Source organism: Calonectris borealis, chromosome 2, assembly GCF_964195595.1.
Source record: "Calonectris borealis chromosome 2, bCalBor7.hap1.2, whole genome shotgun sequence".
NCBI lineage: Eukaryota > Metazoa > Chordata > Aves > Procellariiformes > Procellariidae > Calonectris > Calonectris borealis.
The window spans coordinates 124,628,947-124,648,675 of record NC_134313.1 but is presented as its reverse complement, the minus strand read 5'-3'; the positions used below and the strand labels follow the sequence as shown (position 1 = coordinate 124,648,675).

Here is a 19,729-nt window from a genome sequence, read left to right as displayed (position 1 = left end):
AGAGTCAGCTCTCCATGTCAAGAGTGGAGCAAGTGGATGAGGAGTAGATTATAAAACTTCTGAAAGTCAGGAGTTGTTAGTTTCATGCAAAGGAACAGTAAGCCAAAGGGGATGATAATGAAGTCAAAGGGACAAATTAGAAAGGTTATTTTAACAGTGACATTTATGGTTGTTTTTTTTAATGGAAGAGAGGGAGGGATGAATGCAGGCATAATAAAGACTCAAAAGAGATTCAACTGACATGGAGACAGAGGAATTTGGTGTTGGGACAGGTTTCACATTTGCGAATGATTCTTTGCTGTCTAGTTACACGTTTCATTTCATGAATGTGCAGATTAAAATTCTTAACACATTTTAGAGATTTGTCTAGCTTGTTTGTGAAGCGAAGAGTAGATTTGGAAAATAATGATCTTGAGGCAGTTCTATTGGGGAGAAGCGATTTACTGAATAATGTAAGTACTTCTGCAAATCCTTGGAGACAGATTTCTCAAATTACAGTTTCTAATTCCATGGAAATATAGTTACTTGAAATTGTAACCTATTTAATTCTCTTTATACAGAAAAGATTGGTTTGTTTTGGAGGTTTATTAGTCAACAGATATACGTCTCTGAGAGCTGTCATTATAATGGTTTTGAAAGCCTCAATTGTTTTCTAAAATATAGGTATTAAAACCTGTCTAGCTTTCCTGTTGAGTCTAAATGGTGAAATGTGCAAATCTCTTTCACTTCATTACTTTTTACAAGAGTCAAGAAGCACAGAAGTCTTCAGCTGGAATAATCAGCCCAACTCCATTAGATTTGAGAGCCTCCTACTCTCAAGAGACCTAGCCGAGAGGTTTTTTTTGGTGATGTTTGATGCTTAAAACGCCTAATGTTTTGAAAGACCTTCTAAAACTTAAACAGCATTAATTATCAATACCAAAATGGGGACCAAAGGTTCTGCTCCTTGTGCTCTGTATCATTATTCAGGATTTCACTGCAGTTTTTATTCCCCCCAATATTCTTAACTCAGTCTGTGATAAGTTAGATGATGTTCAGTGAGTGAGGTTGCTTTACCTAATTTTATTTTTATTTTCATTGTTTAGTGGCAAGGTGAATACTTTCTTTTCTGCTTAAAACCTAACCACTGTTTCTCCATTTACATGCAGTTTATTATTCAGGATACACAGTTCCTCCATATACAGTATAGAGCACAATCTATACTTAAGCAGTAAATTCAGAATTGTCTCATTTGCAAATAAATGGTAGTTCTACATAAGTCTTGGATCTGCAAAATTGTAATTACATTCACTACTTTTTGTTTCTCTGTTGCCTGCTTAATGTATTCTGAGTTGTGAAGAAGGTAGGAATTTTGCAAAAATAATGTATGATAATGTAATCAAAAGCTGAAAATGGGATTTTCAGAAATGGTGGTAGATTAAGTGTCTAATTTCCACTGTCTACCACTACAAATTATGTGTGGCCTTCAGAAATTTTGAAAAGTTCACCTTTCATTCATTTCAGTTGCCAAATACAAAACTGAATCAATGCTATTTATAATCTTTAACCTCCAGTAACTTTCATCAGACTGGCTAAGACTAATTTGTAGGTGTACGTCCTCCATAACAATCTATGCAATCCAGGTGTTACTCATAACTGCAAACAACTGGAAAGCTATTCACTTAATACAGCAAGTGAAGTACTGTGTCTTGAACGTTGCTAGACTGCGGAGAAGAACTTGCAGTGGTCTCAGAAGAGACAACACGTGTTTCTGCTTTCCTAAAACTAGCTGACTAGCTCTTTTATGCTGTAATCGTTTGTAAATGTGTTTGCACTATAAATCTTGTTTTATTACTAGTTTCTTGTTTTGTATGTTACACAGTATGTTTGCAATATAAGGAAATCAGTAAACAAAATACTTAATTACATTTATCCTGAGAGATGGGATTCTATAGTAATTGTGATGAAGCAGCTAGATGTTTAAAATACTCTTCTAAAATGTTTTCTATAAGACGCTTGTCTTCATTGAGGTGTCTGGTGCTCATCAGATGCTGCATTTGATGAAAAAAGTGGTTTGACACATATAAGTAGGAAGACGCATAATTATTTATTGAGGTATGTCATAATTGAATTTCCTGTAAATTCAAGATAGCAGGAAATGCATAAAAAAGGACTATAATGCTCACTTATGTGGCAGTCTTTCTGCTGTCTGTTTATATACTAAATTGTAAATTTTTTTGGTAACTTTTTATGCTTTTACATGTTTCAGAAATGTCAAAGTTGTACAGTAAAAAGGCTTACAGTAGCTTCTAAATATAAATAAGCTTAAAAATAAATCCTGCAAAACTGCAATGATCCATTTAATGGAGTACCCATTTTTGTAAACGACCTGAAAGGAGTGGGTGAAAATAGTGTGACACATCATGTGGGCTTAATCTGTTTCGTATAAATTTGCTGTGAAAGCTCTAGTTCAATATAGATAATGTGCAATCTGTTCTAAACATCCAGTTGTACAATAAGGGTAATTTGTGGGAGACAGTTATGGATCTCAAGAGCCCTTTCATCATTCGGAGTATTGAATTAATCTCCTCCTAAATGCTCATTCAGAAAGTGCCAGAAGACTGCTCTGTTTGGTTGCCATGGCAGATATTATTCTCCTGGCTCCTTGGAGAGCTAAATTTCTATAAACTGTGAGTGTTTTCAAGTTTATCAAAGCAGTAAGCTATAGTAACTCTGATTTTTGTTGTTGTTGACAGTTTCCTTCTGTCATATGCTGGCATTAATTTTATTCTTTAAAAAAATGTTCTAAAATGTCTTTACCTCCTTGCTCTCTCAAATAGAACAATAACTTTCCTTTAGAGACAAAAAAGGGTGATAAAGTATTTTGCATATAGTGTCTTACAGGTTTTTTAAGAGGAAAATAAAAAAAAATCAGAAAATTCAGTACCTGTATGCTCCGAGACTAGTAAAAATGGCAGAACTCTCCGATAAACGCAGATTGTAAGCAGGGAAGGGAATGAAAGTGCTTTTCTCAAGTCTGCCCGGAGGCAGATACTGTGAAAGAGATCGGACTGATTCTTATACAATAAACTTCTCCATTTGCATGTTCTCATGTTACACACAACTTGCTTATGAGTAGCTAATGAAGCCTGATTTCCTCAGGATTTATGTTCTGTCTCTCCTGAACTTATATACAGCTGTGTCCTGATTAAACAACTAGCAGCTACTTGCTGGACGGTAGAAGGAATTGAGTTGCAATTGTGTTTTCATTGCTAAGGTATTGGTTTGGATTTCCCTTCATACCAAGCCACTAATTTTCATGAAATTAAGAGGCACTTAGTGTCCATGAGACCTCTGCAAATTGATGGCTTTTGTTGAAATTGGCTGGTAGCTGGAAAGTTACTTCGTGGTCCCTTCCTCCACAGCCCCTGCCCTTTAGACATCTGATTCAGGTGATTTTGAAGAGACATACTGTCACTGTGAAAGTTGCAGATTTTAGGAGGCAGTTGTTGGCCACCACTGAAATTCAGAGACTAGCTTGAGCTTTAAAGAAGAATTATTTTATAATTATTCTGTAGTAATACATCCTGTCAATTCAAGATGTGGGGTTATGTTTGTTGTTTGTTTGTCCAGATGCCTATGACAATGTGGATGCACATGTGTTTTGAACACTTGAGCTTGAGATTTTTATTTTATTTTGATGTTTTGGTTACTTGAGATAGTTCTATTTAATATAAGCCTATCACTAGGGAGACTAACTGGATAACAAGTCATGAGAGTTTGCAGTGAGATACTTGCCTGCAGTTACCCAGGTACACACATCAGTGTTCAAACTACAGCGTTGACCTCACAGAAAATTCTGTGGTCTTGACATCTGAAAAGTAACCCCCTTGTTTGCTACCGTATTACCAAACTCTTCCCTTTCAGAGATGTCCAGAAGCAAAGCTGTTCTTGGCGGTCCTGTGTTAGCTGTGCAGCTGAAAGACTCTCAAATCTAACTCCTAATCAACTGTGAATATGTGGGAGGATACTGCTTTGAATCAGTGACAATGTGAATGATCGTATGGACAGGCATTGAAGGGAGAAAAGGAAGCTACCCATTAATAATTAGAGTTGTCAGAAGTGTTTTGTCAATATGCAAATTTACCATTTACCTACTTCCAATTCCTTTTTAGTCTAACGTGAGGGGACAGGGCATATATAAACGCTTTGGGCACTGCATAAGCAAAAAACTATTCATGCTCTACTTCTTTAGGAATATGCATCCACAGTGTGAAATTGCGTAAGGATAGCATGTGTTAGTCTTCCTGGAAGGTGACGTGTGTGTACAAAATGTGAAAATACTAAGAACAAACCTGAGGGGAAGGCAGATACTTAGAGAATTGAGAAACTCAGAGTCGGATGATACATCATAAAGCACTGGAAATGGATGTATAAAATACATTCATTACTATTGCATTTCCTCTTTAAATCAGATTTGTTTCTAGCACAAGATTGGGGGAAAATGCCATTCTGGACAGAAGCTACATGTAGTTCAGACTGCCAGCAAATCTGTTATAGACCATCTCATTGAAACAACAGCTGAACTATGAAATGATTGAATTGCGAAGTGATTAAACAAAGAAAAATGACTATGAGAAGGTTACTCACACTAATATGAGGGGTTTTTTCAATACGTAAGCAAAATAGGGGGCACATTTAGTGGAGCAAATGAGGCCTGACGTTTTCATGAAGGATGGTGGATTTTTTTTAACCTGAATGTCTGTAACAGTTAACGTACAAGTATTGCCTGTTTTCTCTCATTTTCCTGTGGTGCATCATAAATGCAGCATTTCTGCTGCATTTGAAGTCTCATACGCTTCTATGGAAAAGCAGCAAGACTTGACATTTGGGAAATGCAAGAGGTTTTGTGTTCAGAGAAAGATGGTTAGGATCAAAGAGCATGTCAGTCTTTAATTAGTATGCAGCATCCTTTTCAGTTTGCATGGGGAATATTTTAGATTCTTACTGCCTAGTGTGTAGTTAATTCATTACATGCTATGCTGTAAAAGCTGCAAGAAATGTGTATCTGCCAAGCTGAAAGTAACCATTTTTTATTGTTCATACATAGGAAAGCATGTTGTACGTTCAACAGATTATAAAGTACTAAAATGTATTCTGAGGTAATTTAGAAAGTAGATATCAGTGGAGTTCCATTAACCTTCTCTTCCTGACATAAGTATTAAACTGAAGTGTCTGACCTATATTTTTGTCAACTTAATGTAATATTCTGCTGGGAACTTTTTGAAATCATGGGGCATACTGTAGCTTTCTGTAGACAGGCATATATACATCATTGCATATGTATCAGACTTACTTTATTAAATAAGAGACTGAAGTCTCCAGTATTGAGAGGGAATGTTCATAAAAACCAAATTCATTTATGTACATGGAAAGCATCATACATTTATATAAATAGCTGTATGCTTCAACAAAAGGATAAGTTTTCCTGTATGTACTCTCGGCATTGGTTCTTTCTGATGTGCAGTTATATGAATTACAAGTAATATGGCATGTGGTGATAGGTAGCTCATACGCAAAAGAGAACACTCTTTAGAGCAGGTCTGTTGGTGAGATAATGTCTTTTTGCTTCTGAGAAGCAGGCTGTCAGGAGATTTCAATGGTACTGTTAGGCTTTGCATACCAAAACGTGCTTTTTAAGATGCCAGCTCATATAAAACGGATTAGAGAAGCTGGGAGGAAAATACCTGGTAAAAGAACTAAATTCAGACAGATACTTTTTAAAGCTTTATTGTATTTTAAAGTTTTAGTAAAATAAGTGAAAATGAAACGGAAAAGCAGGACTAGAAACAAATAGAATATTTTTTTAAGTTAAGGTACTATAGTACTCTTTTTTTTTTTTTTCCTTTTCTATTGACAGCAAGTAAAACTTCAGAAATCAGTTCAGAGCATTATGCTCCTCCGTAGTTTGCTAGGTTATTCACCCAGTAATAGGTGTAATATGCACTGCTTATGGCTATATATCCTGTGAAATGGATTGAAAAGAAAAAGATTTGCTTTCCTAAGAAGTGTTTGGAGAATCTGAATTTAGATGCCTTGTTTGTTTTGTTTGGGTTTTTTCTCATTTACAGACTTTGCTGCCTTTTTTTTTTTTTTGAGATTGCTTTAGTTCTTGAGTCTTTGTTAGAGCTGCATAGCCAATCTATGAATTTTTTGTCCGATTCCTTTCTTTTCTTAGGAAAATCTTTTTTTCTTTTTATCTGCTTCCTCACATGATGATAATATCATTCATATTCCAGCATACTCATTTTTTTCTATTGCCTCAATTTTTGTTTCACCTGGAAGATCTAGTTGGAATGTCTGTGGAGAAACAAGCAGTACGTGGTAGGTCATTCCTGCAGGGGTATGGTCTTTGGCCCAGCCATAGTTGTACTTTCTACCTTGTTATCTTGGAGCAAGGCTGTCCAGAGCAATATATACTGCAGTAGCACACATCTCAATTGAAGAGTCTGCTGCAGTTCTATGTCCTCTCCTTGGTCCCTCAGAGCAGAGGAAGAAACACTCAAAACATGTCCTGTTTGGGCGGAAGTTCTTACCTTGTCAGACACTGAAATTTTGGTAGAGTATTGGCTTATTCTGGAAGAAGAGGACAAGCCAGAAAGGAACATCTCCCAGATAAAATTCTGGAATGAATCATTGGGACAGTTGAGTGGAAAGGATGGAGAGGTGCAGAACGTAATTATCTCCATTTAGGGAAAAAGAAAGGGGGGTGGGGACGACACCAAAACCCCAGGGAAAAGCAACAAAGACATTCAAGATCACAAAGCAAGGATTTTTCCTTTCAAAGGTGAAAACCAGTTTTTGATACTAGAGCAAGTGCTTTCTTTAGAGATTTTACATAAGGACAGAGGCTGATTACGTTTGATCCCCAGGTAAACAGAGATAATACTAAAACCATTCCTAAAAAAGCTAGGCAAAAAATGTGATGGTATTTTGTGTGATCTTGCGCTAATGATGTCCAAATTGGTTAATCAAACTTTCAGGGATGCGACCAATCATAGTTCATTCAGAGACGTGTTAGGAGGAGTTTAAATTTCAATGCAAAGAAAATATTTTGGAGGTTTAGCAGACATGTGCATGCATGCTGACTCCATAGCTTTTGATAGGAAAGAAATGGGAAAAAGTTGCAGGACTTTAAAAGTCTTCATAACTATTTTGGTAATTCTCATGTAGGAGATGGTACATCTGCTAGAATGGCTCACCAAATGCAGGTTTTTAAGATTCAGGTCAGACGCTGAGACAAAAGAACTGTGTGTGGTAGGTAACTATTTATATTGCAGTGTTTATATAGTTGTAGCACTTAGGGGGCTTATGAACATTGGGACTTCTGTTGCCTTAGCTCTCTATAAAAATGCACAAGTGTTAAATTCCTGCCCCAGAGGTCTTTTTGGATGTCTGTACTACATATACAGGTCACCGTCTGCTTGGCCATGCAGGTTCCAAAAGCCTTGTACAATTCTGCCTGTGAACTGCTTTTGGTTACCTAGGAAGAAAAAAGAAGAGTTGAAAAAGCTTGGGCAGCAACACAGCCTTAGATGTTTAAGGACAATTTTACCTTCTATTGGAAGAGCAGGGCTGCCTGAAACAAAACAGGGATTGCTGGATATTTGTTGAAGAGAAGCTCTGTGTTGGTGCCCTCTTTGCTTGAATAGTTTGAAATAAATTGAAAAACTAAGGAAGTCTATTTCCCTGAAAGGATGGGGTTTCTTAAGCTGATGGATTTTTTCAAAAGCTAGGAGTATTCCTATATATATATAAAAATACGTAAAAATATATTGCTAAATAGGTAAGTTTCTTGTGACTCTTGGTCCTTCCTGTTTCTGATTTGAGATGCTATCAAATTAATCTTGTCTCTTGAAAAAGGCTCGGTTGTCTTTGGGGAGGTGGAAAGGTCTGTTCTTACCACATTTTAGCTAAGGTTTGGTAACTAGTGGTGAGGTAAAATCTTAATGAAATGAAAGACAGATGGGTTTGGGTTGATGGAAGTACTGTTGAGCAAACCCAGAATTTAGCTAGTCTGCCAAGTTGAGAAACTCTTAAGTGACTGAATTAGGCTCATGTGGTAAGAAGACACCTTTCTTCTGCAGGTGGGACACACCCAGAGTTTCCCTTACTTGTTTTTAACTTGGTGATGTTGAAATTATCAGCCCAAACCATTAATTAGTTCATCCAGTTAGTACTTCTCTGGGAGTGATCAGTCCTGTTGTTTCCATGAGAAGTGTACGAAAGTGTAGTGAACACAGTTACAACTTTGGAATAACTATTAATGGGAGCAGTTGCTTAGTTTCTGTATCAATTAGTATATCTCATGAATCAGAAGAATTTTCATATCTGCTTCGAAAGCAAGATTATTTTTAATGCCACTGTGGAGGTTCCAGTTTGTTGCATAAACATCTAATACAAGAGCATTTATATGTATCTTAGTAATTCTGAGTTGTATTTTCTTTTCTGTTTTTTCACTGATCAGCAGAAATCAAGAAAAGAGATTCACTCATTCACTAACACGGGACAGAGACTTCCTTTCGTCTTTTTAGTCGAACCCCTGCAGATTCCATAAGAGAGAAAATTTTGTTAAGGTGTTATTTATATATTTTTCCCGATATTATTTGTGATTATTCCCATGTCACAGAAAGATCAAACAAAGTCAAGAAGCAAGTTCAGCAGATGGCAGTTTGAATGGGATACATTTCTTTGATCAAACGTTAATAAGATTGCAAAATTCAAATATAATTATTTGAAGGTTATTTATATATGAGATTAATAGTTAGTGATATAGAGTAACATATATAATATATATTTTAAATTAATGCTTAATGCTAATTAGTCTTTAGGGTATACTGTCTGCTGAAGAATTCCTTTGCTGATCTGAAGTGTGAATTCCCCGTAACATTATGGTAGTGATATTGGACAATTTCCAGATTTCACAGGCTACAAACCAGGAAGGCATCAGGAGGAGAATTTTCAAGGTAACAAAAACCAAAAAAACAACACATGGAAACCAAAACCTAACAGCCTCCCATTAATATTGTTGATAATGCCCCTTTAAACACAAGCATTATACTAACACTGCTCATTCCTGTGAAGCTAGCATTGTTAAAGTCGTCTTTATTTGTTCTTTTGTGTGTATGCATTTTCTTTATAATTTTTATATATGTATAGATGTAGTATACAGGTACAGACAGAGAGAGAGAGAATGAGAATCTGTGTGTGTGGATGCTATTGAGTTCCTTTTGTAGATGCACTCTGACACTGGCTTATTGTAAACCACAGCCTACAATTCCATTTCTTTTTACTGAGCATACTCTTTTCCTTTGATGTATTTCCTGACACCACTAATAGTTACCGTTATTTCCTATTAATGTGGAAGATGATGCGCTTTCTTTTTAGTATGTGAAAGGTATTTGCTTTAGGTTATTGAAGAAATCTTTCGCTACAGTTGTGTATTATTATTATTATTACTATTTTAGAAAAGGATGTAGCTGACTGCCATGGTTTTTGCAGTTTTGTTGGTCCTGTAACGATATATGGAATTTTCACTTTTTGCGTTCTGGTTGTTTCCAGTACCAAGAAGGAAGCATGAGCATGTGAGCACTGACATATTATCAAGCTCAAAGTGCGGAAAATGGATTTCTGCAGCTTGTTAATATTTTGTAATTATTTGTCCTGTCCCAGCTTGCATATTTGATTTGCCCTGAAGGATCTGTGGAAATGTGTGTTCACCTTCCATCTTATACCATCACATAAATTTACAGTGAATTAACTAGGTGACTCACTGGATAATATTAACTCACTTTACTGATGCAAAATCATATGATGTCCTAAACATTTATTTACAGCACTTACTGGCATGTTTTTTAAAATGTGGTTTGTTTGACAGATGTAACAACCTATTTTATAAAGGTCTTACTATAAAATTTATAAGACAACATGTATTTTCTGACAAATGGTAATGTTGTGCAGTGTTTCTATAGCAATAGGACAGAGTTTTAATGTGCTACAGCTAATGTGTTGAAGAGGAATTATTTTAGATATTTGTGGTTGCATGCTAGATAATGTATTTATTGTTGTGATAGATTAAAATTGAGAAATAGGAATGTGATGGTACTGGTAACCCAGGGTACCCAGTAACAGCACTTTGCAATGTATAAGAAACATTTCAAAGCAAAGCCTTGAGGTCTGATAGAATTAAATTAGTGTGGCAATTTAACATGAATCACAATAGTTACTCCCTCAGTGCATGCTGAAGCTGGCACCATTAGCTCTAATTTCCATTGAAGCAAAAGAAGAAGGTCAGTCTAGAACAGAGGCTGGACTGAAGCAGTATATATCTGTTCAACACATTTATTTCTGGCTTTGGTTTGTTGCCAGGCTTTATCCAGCCCCTCAGAGCAGAGCAGCAAAGTGGGGCTGTGCTAGCAGTACTGGGTTCTTCCCTTCCTTCCCACCGCTCCTGAAAAGCGGAGCAGGATGATGAGAGTGGGAGGAAGAGTGCGGCTCTCTTCCCACCGGGGAGCTGCCAGCCGCCAAGGCCAGTCCTCTTGGCAGCTTTTCTGCCAGCAAGTTTGACCCTTACCAACCAGTGAATTTGGATGCAGAAGGGAACAATTTCTTGGTTTGAAGAAATTGGAAGTAAAAAATCTAAGGGAGAGGGTGGCAGCTAGGACAGCAGAACACAGGATGGGGAATCAGCAAGGAATAAATTAAGGAAAGGGGGTAAAATGCTTTAATAAAGAAAGCAAAAATATTTGACAGAAATGAAAAAGCAGAAAAAATAAGGAGGAGTGTTACCAAAGCATATGAAAATTGACCATTCTGTGCATGGAAAGGCCACAAGGTTCATGTTGAAAAAGTAAAAGAATAATTTCAGTATGCTTACCCTTTTTGGCAATTATTCAAGTTTTGTTTAGAAGATAATAGTTTTAATATGAAGTTCTAAACCTAAAAATTACAATGTTACTAAAATAAATTTATATGTATTTTATATAATACAAGTAATCTGCTTATGCTTTTATGTATTGTTTTGCACAAAAAATAAGTTAACAGCGAGAAACTGGGATTATAGGGTTGGCAAGGCTTGAAAATAATAAAATTAAGTAGTCAGAAATCATTCCTACATTTTTTCCAATCTAAACCTCATCCTAAAATCTTTTTCTGTAATTGCGCAGTTATATAGTGTAGGGTGTTCCAAGGCACTAAAGCAATCTCAGAAACAGAGTACACGCTAATATTCAGCATATCTGCAGATTGTTGTTTGTCTTTATGTTACAAAGCTGCTTAAAAATTCAAATCCCTTCAGCCTAAAAATAGTAGCTATTATATAGTTTTAATTTTCCATAGCTTGCTCTTTATTGCAAAATAATTTCATAAAGCTTTGCAAAGAAATTGCTGATAGTATTAGTATCAGAAAACCACAAAATTTTGTTAGGGTCTCTGATAGCAATACAGATAGCTCTGAAAAGGGGGCTACGGAGGAAGAGCGCCTGGGGCATGGCTGTACTGATGAGTACAGCGTCTCGTTGATGTAACTCACAGGAGGACTTTGTTTTTCTAGTGAAAAAGCAGACAGATGGACAGGAGCTTTACCAATCGAGCACTACAGCTCTTCACTTCTGAATAAATGTGGTAACAAACCTGTAGCAAAGAGGTTTTCTTCCTACTAATTTGTTGGGAAAAAGGAAAAGCATTTTGTTCACTCATGACCTAGGAAGCGCGTAAAGGGAAAAGTCTGGCTTCACTGAAGTGAACAGGAACTTTGCTATTGCCTTCAAGGAAACCAGACCTTTACCCTTTGCTAGGTTGTTTAAAATTACTACAGGCATAGCAGAGTAATTTATAAATACTGTTATAATTTAAGACTATGTCAGCTATTACAATGCAGACTTATAAACCACCAGACCAACCTTTTCCTCATTTTCAAAATACCTATGCAAGCTAATTCAAAGTTTATTCTGACTCTCTCACATGCTTACTAGACAATCTTTTGTAGTTCTCTAAGAGTAATGCTTCGTATCCCGTTGTGCGTCTTAAATGAAAATGGCAAGCTTAATAAGCTATACATGTCCTTTGTGTATGTGTGTATATCTGCATAAGGGTTGTGAGATCAAGGGTTTCTCTAGCCCAGGCCCCAAAGTGGCAATAAGCAGATGCCTAGGCTAGAGCGAAGAGCAGGGCTAACATATTTCCCCATAATATTTTCCCATCCTCTGCCTGTGCTCAGCTCAAGAACTTTCTGAGCCAGATCAAACCGTAAATCCACCGTAACTAATATGAGTAATTGACTTTGTCTGAATAGGTATGTGACTTTATCTGGTCAGATAGATATCAACTTAAATATAGTTTTAAAAGCAAATCAATACCTGTAACTGATCAATACTTATGCTTAGCCCAGTGTTTGATTAAGGGAAAACAAGTTGCCTCTTTTTCCCTGTGTGCCTAGTCTTCCCAAGGAGCGGGGTGCTTGGCAGAAGGGGAATTTGCCTTATCACAGGTGTCTTTGGTGCAAGAAGGAATTCTGTCAGTTGTGCCATTGCTATTCTGAAAGTATCTCCAAAGGGAGCTTTGATGCACTTTAAAATTGTAGAACTGATTTCTTCAGGATATTTATAAAATGACCGCAACTAGCAATTGGTTACCAGCTCTATGCTGATTATTTTTCAGGGGGCTGTGAATAGGCCATAGCAGGTAATAGCAGAGCCCCCACAGGAAGTAGAGGAAAGCTTGTCTTTGAAAAGAAATACAAGAATGAAAATGTTACTGGAAATGATATTGTAAGGACAAGTACTTGGGGCAGGAGAGCCTCTACTGTGGAGGAAAACAAGTAGGGTGACCTGGCAGGACCCTTCTGTTGCTGGTCTTGGATTCCTTGCCTACTAAACTCTTGGGTAGAATTGACAGTAGTTCTTCTTCACCAAATAATTTAAACATTGAATGGTTTTTCCTACTTTACTGCAGTGAAGTGTTATTTTTGTAAATATTGTGGTAACAATAACTTTAGAATTGAACTCACTTTCCGTGCTGATATGGCAGATAAACTGAGAGGCAAATTCCTTCTTAAAAAAAAAACTCCTTAAAGAGAGTCGTTGCTTTTGCTATGTATCTGCCCAGCACTTAGTGTGGAAGTCTAATTTCTAAACGTGGTTTATACTTCAAGTATATTTTAATATTTTCTACTTATACCGTTCAGTTGTTTGATTTCTCTGGTGTCATCTGACCTATTTGTTAGGCTGAATTTTCTTGCCTGCTACAAGACGGATGGAAATTTTGTACTCGGGGCATTTTGGCTGGTGTGTAGTAGCAGGACAGAGCACAGCCATGCACCCTCCATGTTTACCTGCTTTTTATGTCAGATTTGTATCACGGATAGAAATTTCTAAAAATAGTGCCTGAAGTTGGGTTCTTTGTTTGTTATCTGGAGTCCAGTCTAGATTACTTAATTAATTTCCTGTATAGAGGAGTAACCTTTTTTTGTTGGTATTACTAATTTTTGGAAACTGAGTAGGGCTCTCTACGGATCCACAAATTAACAAATTTGGAAAGAAATGTGGGCCCGGGTTATTATTCAGGCAAGCTGTGCTTGGGCTGGGGCTAGGCATGCCTTTGTGTCCGCTGGCAGAGGAGAGGGTGGACAGGGTGCTAGTGCTGTGGGTGCTTAGGTGTTGGGCTTCGTGTGCCTGGGTTCCAGTGTTGGCCAAATCTGTGGCCAGAAAGTAATGGCCTTACGGAGTATTTTTTTGTCTTCTTCTGAGGGTTGGGCATAATTCATTTTGAGAGGCCATCTTGGCTTTTCACACAGTCTATTCCCTGCTGTTGCACGGATCACAAGGAGAAGTGTTCATGCTCTTGATGTTTCCTCTGTTCTTTTTGTGGCATTAAATAGTTTAAACTAGTCTTTTGCCTTTCGTACAATAGAATTTTTTAAAGTACGTTGACAAAAACTGTGTGGATTTTGGCATGTGTAATACTGGAATAGATGTTGTGTGGTCTCCTCAGGGCCAAACCTCTACTGCTGCGTGGGTTTATGCACTCGAGGGAGGCTCGTGTCTATAACCCAGCAGGTCCCTTCCAGTCTTAAGGTGGAAAAAATGGAAGCACAGAGCTCACATATCTTTGCTTGTCTTGAAAGTATTAGACCGAAACGTATATTCTCTTAGAAGCTGTAGTGAGCTCTGTATTTTTGACATCACCTGGGCACTTAACCATTGAAGCAGAAGCCTGAGGAGGAGGGACTGTTGGCTATCCCACCGCGGTGCCTCCGAGTCCCTCGCCGCTGGTGCTGGCATTTTCTCAGGCGCTGGTTTCACTGTTTCTCAGCTGTGCCTCCTGAATCATGAGGCAGGGTGACTGCAAAGCGTGTGAGCTTAAGGAGTAAATCAGTGTATACTGAGCAACCTGGTTCTTAGCCAGGCTGTTACTGCTGTTACAGTTGGTGTAAAGCTAACTCAGCGATGTCTGCAGTTACACTTCAGTGTCAGGCATATCCGTAAATTAGGGGTTTGTGTCCAGTGGCCTAAGTAAAGTCTGAAAGTGCTGGGTATTTCTCTTCCAAAGGATATAAGTGTGTGCTCAGAGGCATCCTGCTTAGTGCATAAACTTGTTAAACTTCAGAGAGGAGGAATGGTTTGTTTTACCCATTGTCTCTTGATTGTAACTAGGAACTGCAAACTGGTAATTAACATTACCCAAACCTCCTGAAAAAATAAATTTTATCATAGCTCACCCTGAAATCATTGAAACATTGTTGACGTGCTGTTAACCCAGGGACAAACTGCACCCTTAAACTCTGGTGAAATCTGTTTGACCCAGGTCACAAAATTAAAGAAATGTGTGACTGACAGGCACAGATCTGGAAGGACTGTGCAGCCCATTCCTCTTGCTCTGAGATGCAATCAAGGTCATGTCACTTCGGATATTTTTGCATCATTGCTTTCATAGCTAGTCCATAGTTTCTGACTCCAAAATCTATTGACTGGCTTATTGGATGAGAGGTAATTGCATAAGCTAAAGGGGAGAGCATTTGCTAGGCTGGTCTGTTGTCCTGTGAGCGCGGTTAGAGCACATGCTCTTCATTAGGCATTCAGACATATTGTTTAACTTTGTGTATTTATCTCTCACTTTGCAACTATATGGTCAGATACAGTGAGAGAAGTGAATTTTTAAAAGTATGAACTAAAATAAGATAAAAATAAATGTTCTGAGGGTCAGAATATGTAAGATATAGTTTTGAAGAAAATACTATGATACTATCTAATGTGGCTTCTATTATTTCCACATTTTTGTACTATCTACTGAACTAAAATAAGGTTCAGCTAAGGGTGACTAATACAGTAAGAATATTGTAATAAGTATTAATTAATACTTTGCAATTGAAATCAGAGATAATATGAAGTAGATCAGAAAAAAATCTTGGAAAAAATCTACTACAAATGGGGTTGCTTTGTCTGCTATGCTTCACAGAGCTATTAATCAGGCACAATACTCCAAGGCACGTATTATGTGATTCTGCAAGTTTTCCTGACTCTGCACTTACTAGTTTTGCAAACTTACTGTTTCATTAGCGCTAGTTTTTTTTACTTGGTATTCTGTCATGAATTAGGCATACAAGAAAGGAAAGAAGAGAATTTTTTTTTTGCTGTTACCTGCTATTTGTTGTAGCAGATTCCCACTCTAGATCTGTAGAGTCCAGCCAAACTTCTCTGCTGCGATTCCTCTAGAAACAACAATAAATATCTCCCAGCCTGGAAGGGACCACATAGGTCCCTAGTCCCAACCCCCTGCTCAAAGCAGGGTCAACACCAAATTCAGATCAGGTTGCCTGAGGCTTTTTCCAGTCTGGTCTTGAAAACCTCCAAGGACAAAGACTGCAAAACCTCCCTGGGCCCCTGCTGCAGTCCTTAGTTATCCTTGTAGTGATTTTTTTTTTTTCTCTTATTTCTTTATGACCACTTCGTTTCTTCTTCTCTTGCTGTGCACCTCAGCAAAGGGCCTGGCTCCGTCTTCTTGCTAACATCCTTGTAGATACTGGCAGGTGTCTCAGCCTTTTCTCACAGGGCATGTGCATCAACTCCCTGCCCATCTTGTGTCCCGTGGCTAGACTTGGTGAAGGTGATCAGTATCCTTCTTGTACTGGAGGCCCCAAACTAGACACGGTATTCCAGATGCAGCCGAGAGATAAGGAGAATAACAGTTGCAGCGCTTAGTAACTTCTCACTGCTCAGAAGGTTAAATTATTGTAATTGCTTACAGAGTCCTCATGAGAGCTACATAATTCAGCATTTGTTTCTTTGTTATCTTCAGTTTAAAATTCTTCTCACTTCCTCATCAAAAATCTGCATTTTGGCTGCCTAATGGTTATGTATGGCTCTTCTTTAGAGAGAGTTGTTTTCACTGGTTCGCAGCATCACAGGACCATTGGTCTCGGCTCTGCTAAATACAGAAGTTGCGAAATTGTTCCTACAAGTCTTGAAGAACAAGTCTTCTGTCATATTATTTAAGTAGGGTGTCGTGGTTTAACCTGGCAGGCAGCCAAATACCACGCAGCCGCTCACTCACTCCCCCCGCCCCCCCAGTGGGACGGGGAGAGAATCGGAAGGGTAAGAGTGAGAAAAACTCGTGGGTTGAGATAAAGACAGTTTAATAGAACAGAAAAGGGAGAATAATGATAATAAATAATGATAGAATATACAAAATGAGTGATGTACAATGCAATTGCTCACCACCCGCGCTGACCGATAACCAAGTAGCGATCGGCCCTTCCTGGATCACGCCTACCCTTCATATACTGAGCATGACGTCACATGGTATGGAATACCCCATTGGCCAGCTGGGCTGGCTGTCCTGATTATGTTCCCTCCCATCTTGTGTACCTAGCTCAGTCAGTAGGCACGGGAGCTGTCCTTGGACTAGAAGGGCACTTAGCAACAACTGAAAACATCAGTGTGTTATCAACATTCTTCTCATACTAAATCCAAAACACAGCACTAGGAAGAAATTTAACCCTATCCCAGCCGAAACCAGGACATAGGGGGGAAACTGTCTTCTGGAAGTCAATAGCTTTCAAGAAGACTTAAGGGGTTGTACTGGATGAGTTACTGAAAATAAGCATTCAGTGTTATATTGTGGCTGCGTGGATTTATAAACAGGAGTATACTAATATAGATGGTGTTTATTGCTACTGTAAACAAGCATCAGTTATCTTCAGCTGTGGCAACTAAGAGGTTGCTGAAAAACTGGTCAGAGTCAGAAATGAGGCTTAAAAGTTACCCCAAACCTGAAGTCCTTAAGCTCCATTTGCTGCACAAAGCGTTAAATGCCACATGCGGAAACCTTGAGGGAAGGTTTGTGGTTCTAGATACGAAGTTACCACAACTTTCCACCATTATAATCAACGAGAACGAATTTCCATTAAATAAGTTCTTACACTTTTACACAGAATAAAATATTAGATGCGGAAGAGGCTTACTGAGTTTTAAAGTAGGTGTTAATTTCTCTCTTCTGAGGTAGTAAGTACTGACTGGTACTTAGAGATTAAGTTGATACAGTTCTTGCAGTTGCCAGCAAACAGCTCAAGGCCCAAGAAGCTACCTTTGTTGTGACTGTACACCATTAGGAAAGAATAATTTTAATATATATCCATCATGTTTTCACATTATAATTAATTTGAGAAAGTGAGAAAGATACTATGTAACACTATGCTTTCTTTAAGCAGTAAACTGCTAACGAGCTGTTCTACATGGTGAATACAGGAAAAGCAGAAGATGGAGTTGCTGATTAGAAACATCTGCCTTTATATCTTCTTATATTTAACTATATGGCTATTTACATGTCTGTTCTTCATATAGACAAACGTATGTGTACATTGAGTATGTATATGGAAAAGCACCAAACGGGTGAGTCATTAACTCCTGGTTTCATTGATTCTCACTTTTAAATGCTTTCTATTTTTTTAAAATTGTTTTACTCAGGTTGTGGTTGAGTTTTCAGTTGGTGTTAACACACACGGTGGTAAAATTAAAAGTAGTTAGAGGCTGGCTTACCAGGACCAACCATAACTGGAAAATAACAGTGTTCTAAGCATTTGACACAGAGCTCAGCAAGTGCAAGAAATCAGCATTAAACAGACAACCAGAAGTGAGGAAAGCAAAGACCGTTAGCCACCTGATAAAACGTTGGCTGTCCCGTAGAAACCATATAGGAAAGTTGAGGGTATTTGATTAGATTATGAGTGTGTGTGAAATGAGCACTGGTAACAGCAGAAATGCTGGGTTATCTCTCTCATCCCCCCGTGCAGAAAGAAGGTCACAGATGGATTTGCGAGATAGGGTTTGTGGAAGGCAGCGCACGCTTCTCAGCCGCGGGGGCAGAATGAAGCTTCACGCCGGGGCGTACAGCGTTCATGCTCACGGCAGCCTTGCTGCGCAGAGCGAGATGCAAAGCATCTCGTCGTCCGTGGGCTCTGCGCACAGGGCTTGAAAATGAAGGTGGGCCACGGTTCTCCCCATGCCAGGCAGAAGCGACCTGGATTTCCAGTGAGGCTGCGGCTTGAACAAAGCCCTAGCGCTGCGGGCGGTAAAACCCTTGGCAACTCAACTGGTTTTGCTTTAGTCGAGGTCTGTGGTGTTACTGTGTATTTCTGTTAGTTCCTGTTTGTAGCTATTTCTTTTACTTGCATATCTTAAGTAGTATTGTTCGCAGCGCTAAATCACGAGATCAGACTTCCGTACACCCTCTAATTGGAGAGTTACCGGTCGTTGATAACTACAGTCAATACCCTGTGTACTAAAATTTGTGTTTCTGGTTGTGAACACACAAAGGAAGTAGCCTGATTTCCAGGCTTGGTATGCAACTGTATTTGTGGTGTGAAAGTATCCATTATGTTTTATTAAAGTGCTTTCAGAAAATTTAATGTTGAAATGTAGTGAAATCTAATTAATTGCTAAAAGCCTATTTGTAAACCACATTGAAGAATTTTTGCTATTTCTACTGAAAGTACTGTCTAATTATATTATGTGTGCTTTACAAAGAAATTTAAACTTAATAAAATGGAAATAGCAGATCTATTGAATTACAGCAGATAAATATTTAGAGCAGTTCCCAACAGTAGAATTTTAGAATAAACTACACTATAGCTCCACCACAATAAACTAATATTATTTTAAACATATGCTTCGCTTATGTATTGCATGCATAGGCCACTGTGGCTAAGTGTGCTGCGTAAACCAGACCATTAAGTTGGTACAGCCACGCAGCGGGAGAGAGACGTGGTCCGAAGTGCTGCGCAGAGCCAGGCCTAGCTTGCCGGGGAGCAGGACTGTGCGATCAGTTGTCAGGCACCAGCCGCCTGTTTTGCAAAACAGAAGCATAAACCTTTCTCTGTAACTCTCAGCTGATAATAAGCGAAGAATGGTTTCCTGAGCCAACTCATTTCTGAGCTATGCCTCTGGTTAGTTTACAGAGGCTTTTAATAGCCCTCAACTGAGCGTTGCTTTTTTTTGTCATGATGTGTGTAGTAGGTTTGAAAAGTAGATTGAGAAGTTTTTAATACCTCTTTTTCTATATTTTTAAAATACTACTTAAAACTTACAAAGAAGTAAGTTTTTGATGGAAGAGTAGTTAACTCAGTCCCCCCCAGGTTTGTCAATGAGCCTGTTGGGGCCATCCGGGGAAAGGTGATCTTAAAATGTACCTTGTCAGT

At 38.3% G+C, this 19,729-nt stretch overlaps 1 protein-coding gene across 3 annotated transcripts in view; it reads left to right on the top strand.

Moving 5' to 3' along the window:
* Window positions 1–19,729, top strand: part of ANO10 (anoctamin 10) — a 126,140-nt gene that overhangs the window by 102,666 nt on the left and 3,745 nt on the right. Inside the window, exon 1 of one of the 3 annotated variants that reach the window (XR_012672611.1) lies at window positions 17,804–18,644. The exons of the other annotated variants lie outside the window; for them this stretch is intronic. The gene's annotated coding sequence lies outside the window, so the exon portion shown is untranslated. Of the gene's footprint in view, window positions 1–17,803; window positions 18,645–19,729 lie in introns of those variants that run through there. 3 annotated transcript variants of the gene reach the window in all.